The sequence below is a fragment of the Fragaria vesca genome, linkage group LG3, assembly GCF_000184155.1.
Source record: "Fragaria vesca subsp. vesca linkage group LG3, FraVesHawaii_1.0, whole genome shotgun sequence".
Lineage (NCBI taxonomy): Eukaryota > Viridiplantae > Streptophyta > Magnoliopsida > Rosales > Rosaceae > Fragaria > Fragaria vesca.
Window position 1 is genome coordinate 16,151,971 of NC_020493.1, and position 6,383 is coordinate 16,158,353.

Genomic DNA, 6,383 nt, shown 5'->3' on the forward strand with positions numbered 1-6,383 from the left:
TAAAAGAAATCAAAGAAAAGTAGACATAAGCTAGAAATCAAAATTGTTCTTGAGAATTAATCAACCCAACGTAAAAGATGGAAAGTCTACATTTAACATAACACACATCTACTATTTTCATTAGAAATATCTACCATTAACATAAGAGAAATCAAAGAAAAGTAGACTTTGTGGAAATCAAAATTGTTCTTGAGATTATATCAACCCAAGGTAAAAGATGGAAAGTCTACATTTAACATAACACACATCTACGACTTTCATTAGAAATGTCTACCGTTAACATAAGCCAAATCAAAGAAAAGTAGACTTTCTGGAAATCAAAATTGTTTTTGAGATTGAATCAACCCAAAGTAAAAGATGGAAAGTCTACATTTAACATAACACACATCTACGACTTTCATTAGAAATGTCTACCATTAACATAAGCCAAATCAAAGAAAAGTAGACTTTCTGAAAATCAAAATTGTTCTTGAGATTACATCAACCCAAGGTAAATGTTGCAAAGGCTACATTTAACATAAGACACATGTACTATTTTCATTAGAAATATTTACCATTAACATAAGCGAAATCAAAGAAAAGTAGACTTTGTGGAAATCAAAATTGTTCTTGAGATTGAATCAATAATGTAAGGTGAAAGTTGCAAAGTCTACATTTAACATAAGACACAACTACTATTTTCATGAGAAATATCTACCATTTAGATGAGAAAAATCACATAAATGTAGACTTTCTGGAAATAAAAATGGTTCTTAAGATTGAACCAACGGAGGGTAGGGCTCTCCTTAGTGAAGCATAAGCGTAAATAAGATTGACCGCTTCGATCGGGGCCCAAACATTGGCGAATTAAAGTGATTTTCCTACCGTAGCTGTATTTTACTATACCGATCACATCATATTTCACGAGATTTTTGAAAATTTTGCTTCCTCTATATAGTTGGTTCACAAAGTTGTACACTTGCATATAACCTGCCAAACAAGTTATACTACTTTAGTAGACACGTTATGATTCCGATGACTAAAATTCACAAAATGAAAATTGACCGTATCATGTGATCATTATAGTGAAACATGACTATGGTATAAAATTCAATTGGGTTCAACAATGTTCGGGGCTCGATCAAAGCTGTCAACCCTAATTCATCTTCACTTATCACACGAAAACTATCTTACCTACCTCTTTGTGACCTAGTTTGGTGGATTCTTCAACACAATAAAGTCTCACATAGATGAGACATAACCACCCAGGTAAAACTTTGGGGACGTTTACTACCTGAAGATAGGGCTCTCCTTAGTGAAATATACACTACCAGGACAAGCACTTTAGCCGACGAAACTTAATTCGTCGGTTAAGATCTTAGCTGACGAGCCTTCGTCGGCTAAGATTTCGTCTGGAAAAGGTCATCGGTGATGACTTTAGCCGACGAAAAACATGTCGTCAGTTTTTTTCCCACACTTGAGCCGACGAAAAATTTAAGATATTCGTCAGCTAAAGTATGTAATAAAAAATTAAAAAATAACTATTGCCGACGAAATATAGTGTATTTCATCGGCTTTAGACAGGTTTAGCCGACGAAACATTGCATAATTCGTCGGCTAAACCTTATAAAAAAAATTTTAAAATAGTATAGCCGACGAATTATGGGGTATTTCGTCGGCTATAAGTCAATTCCAGTAAAAAAAAAAACTCGAAATTTCTAAATTACCATTCCAAGCAAGCTGCAAAATACACCAAAACAATTTCATATAACCAACAACAAGCACATAAAACTATATAATTCATCAACTACACAAAATCTAGATCGTCTAAATTAATATCCGCTTCTGGGGGCTGCTGCGGAGGTTGCGGCGGCTGGGGTAGCGGTATAGCCGTAGGCATGGGTGGAGCCGGAAGTCCATGAAGCTGGGCAGTTGTAAAGTTCTGCATGTACTAGAACATCTGCTACTGCTGGATGGCATGTATCTCGGCAGCATAGGCTGCCTGCGCGGCATTATAGGTTGCCTGAGCGGCATTATAGGTTGCCTGAGCGGCATTATAGGCTGCCTGAGCAGCTTGCTGTTCCCATAGTCTCTGAACTTCTGACTCTAACTGAGTTGTCCTGGTGGCCGTGGCCCTGCTGCTGGTCGAGGCTGCCTTTCGTTAAAATCCTGGAGTGGTCTTTAGGACCCCCTTGCCCTTCTTTCCTAGACCCCGGCAGTAGAAATTGTTTGCTCGCAGTGGGAAGGCTGTGCCCATGATCCTCGCCCCAACCGTCTGATCCGAAGTGTCGATCCGGGAGATGGCTTCGGACATCTCTTCCTCCTACATGTCCGGCCATGTCTCCCTCACTATAGCACTCATCACCTCGTCACTAGCCTCCCTCACCTTCGCCTAATTGAATAGGAAAAAATTATTAATTAATATTTTGACATATATATAAGTAAAATTAAAATTTTAAAAACATAAGATGACTTACAATATCCTCCTGGGCGTCAGGATATGCCTTCTCATACGTATAGACGTACCGGTTGACTTCTGGATGTTCCCTGGCCGCCTCGTCCATGAAGACAGCGAACGGTCTAGAACCGGCATGATGGTTCCTTGTGTTGCGTTGCCGGTTCTGAGCATTCGCCTAGGAAACGGCCTTAAAAGAAAAAATAAACTATTAGTAAAATATTTAAAAACGCACGTACTTAATGACAAATTAACTAATTAATTTTTTTAAATACCTGTTTATGAGGGTTGTTGAATTCTGATGTCCAAAGCCAACGCCACTCGTACTCCTTGTACTGGAACTCAGCAGGGGTACCAGAACGTGCGTTCTCGTGCATAGTCCAGTGGGTCCGCAACTCGTTCTTCCACTCCTTGTACCTACAGATACAACAAAAATATTAGAAATATTATTAATATCACATACAATTTTTTTTTTCATTAACTTCCCAACGTACCTTCCCCCATGCACAACATCCGCCCAGCTGCTCTTTAGGTGCTCGGGAACCTCAAACCACACCTGCATTTAACCGTTTATTAGTTTAGTTTTTCGAGAAATTAACAATGTAATACATAATATTATTGAGGCATTTTGTAAACTCACCGACATCGCGTTGTGGCCATGTCCTTAACCTTCTGCGGGACCTCGCCCCAGTCTGACCACAACATAGGGACTCTATCCCTAATGAGCGCTCTCACACGGCTGGAGTACGTCCTCGACTTCCCACCCGATAATATGTGGCCATCCCCATCAGTACGGATGACGATCTTCTCGAGAGCCTTCCCTGTGACGGGGCCTCTCTTCTTTTTTGCCAGCTTCGCTCCGACGGTGCCTATCACATGATAAACCAAATTGATTAATAAAATCGGAGAATTATAAGAAAACAAATCATTCATCTTTCATTACCTGAGGGCGATGCGACGGACTCGACGGATTCCGTCTCTGTCGCCGATGATGATACCCTTGCGGAAATAAGAGGCGTATCAAAAGGCACGAACCGGTACGCCACTGGCGGAGGCAGTGGATAAATCGTCGTTCCTGAGCCATCGACTGTAGGTAAGGCCGGTATCATCCGCGGAAGGAACAGATGAGGCGGCAGCATCTGTACCCCAGATGACCCACTATAGGACCCGGAGTGGGCGCCCGGTGTATCTCAGGCATACGGGGTGAAAACACTTTCGTCTGGGTCTGAGGCCACAGCTACCCCAAGGAATGAGGGACGCCCCGCTGCCTCGATGAAGGGGGCACCTCCTGCTGCCTCTGCACCGTCTCTAGAAGGGTCGCACGTCTGGCTGTTATGGGGCCCTGAAACGACGTTTGAGGGTTGCTAGAGGTTCCCTCAGACGATTCAGACCTTTGGCCCTTCGAACCCTTCGTCGATCTAAAATTACCGCTCATCCTGTTTAAAATATTAATTTGAATCAAGGCCAATGTTTTAAAAAATATACACTTCCTAAATACAGACTTACACTTCTTAAATATAAATATACACTTCCTAAATACTAAATACAAATATACACTTCCTAACAACACCACAACATTGCAATTGACCAGAAAATCAAAGCAAACACAAAACGAAATGTGAAACAGAAATGTACTTAAGGAGGAGGGAGGGCTCGAGGCTGGTGCAATAGGAGGAGGAGGGAGGACTGGAGCAGCAGGAGGAGGAGGGAGGACCAGAGTAGCAGCAAGAGGAGGGAGGGCCGGAGCAGCTGGAGTAGGCGAGCAGGAGGAGGAGGAGGGAGGACTGGGGCAGCAGGAGGAGGAGGAGGGAGGATCGGAGCAACAGGAGGAGGAGGGAGGGCTGGAGCCGCTGGAGCAGGCGAGCAGCAGAGGGCGACCGGGAGAGGGAGAGGGAGATTGGGCTTTGCTAGGAGGCGGTAGAGGCTGTGGAGCGACGGCGTCACGGCGAGGCGGGCGAAGAGGTGGAGGTGGTGTTTAGGGTTTAGTCTCGCAGACTGGGGAGGCTGTCGAGTGCAGCGCGATATACCCGACAACTTTACCTTACGAAATAAATATTTCGTCAGCTAAAGCAATAAAATCTCGTCGGCTAAGACTAATTTTGTCGGTTAAACGTTGAAATTTGTCGGCTAAACCTTTCAAATTTGTCGGCTAGACCTTTCAAATTCGTCGGCTAAACCCTTGAAATTCGTTGGCTAAACGTTGAAATTCGTCGGCTAAAGTACCTTTTATACATTCGGCAAATTGTGATGATCAAACTTGAGAAACGGAAATCCAACCATCATGATAAAATACATGTATGGGAAAAAATTCAACTTGATCCGACAAGGTTAAGGGCTCGATCCGGACGGTCAATCCGTTAAGTCAAACCCCTAAACGCACGGAAAAGATCATTGGACCGTCTAAATTACGTATTTTGGCCAGACCTTCAACTGAAAATAGTTTCAAACCGATGAGCCCCAACAAGTCATATAAAAATTTTACGGAAAATAACCACCGAAGATAGGGCTACCCATAGAGATAAAGAATGAAAAATTGCATTGACCGCAACTATTGGCACCGAGACTTTACTGGTATACCTTGATTTTTCAACCGTAGATGTATTTCACCATTTTGGTCGTATCTTATTTCATGACTTTTTTGCGTTTGTAGGTTCTAGGTTTAGTTTGTTTTTGAAATGAAACATTTACTCTTGGTAAACAATTTATACAACATTACTAGGCATGTTGTGATTGTGATTATCAAACTTGAGAAACCAAAATCCCACCGTCATATCTGACCATCATGAGAAAATACATGTGTGGGAAAAAATTTAACATCATCCGACAAGGTTAAGGGCTCGATCCAGACGGTCAATCCGTTAAGTCAAACCCCTAAACGCACGGAAAAGGTCATTGGACCGTCTAAATTACGTATTTTGGCCGGACCTTCAACTGAAAATAGTTTCAAACCGATGATACCCAACAAGTCATATAAAAATTTTACGGAAAATAACCACCGAAGATAGGGTTACCCATAGGGATAAAGAATGGAAAATTGCATTGACCGCAACTATCGGCACCGAGACTTTACCGGAATACCTTGATTTTTCAACCTTAGACGTATTTCACCATTTTGGTCATATCTTATTTCATGACTTTTTTGCGTTTGTAGGTTCTACGTTTAGTTTGTTTTTGAAACGGAACATTTACTCTTGGTAAACAATTTATACAACATTACTAGGCATGTTGTGATTGTGATGCTCAAACTTGAGAAACCAAAATCCCACCGTCAGATCTGACCATCATGATAAAATACATGTATGGGAAAAAATTCAACTTGATCCGTCAAGGTTAAGGGCTCGATCCGGACGGTCAATCTCGTAAGTCAAACCCCTAAACGCATGGAAAAGGTCATTGGACCGTCTAAATTACGTATTTTGCCCGGACCTTCAACTGAAAATAGTTTCAAACCGATGAGACCCATCAAGTCATATAAAAATTTTAGGGTTTAGGGTTTAGCCGACGAAATATTAGGGTATTCGTCGGCTAACCGCATCTTAGCCGACGAATTATGATATATTTCGTCGGCTAAGATGGTTTAAGCCGACGAATTATGGTATATTTCGTCTGCTAAAGTGTAAAAATACATTAAAAAAACAGAAGGTTTAAACCATACTAACTTCCTATTCAAATATCACCAAAATTCATATAAAATAACAGAAATATGAATTCAACATATATAAACTATAAAGGTTATACATTCTTTTTTATTGCAAATTAATGTAATCAGAATTAAAACTAAGGCTCGTAATCGGAATCATCCGATGAGTCTTCTTCGGTGTCAGAATTAATTTCTGGTAATCTATGCCTTTCCTCATCGCCAGAGTCTTCGTCTGTTTCTTGATTTGGATCAACACTCAATAAGCCTTGGCTCTTCATCACGAATTCGCACCGAACGACCCGCTTTAAA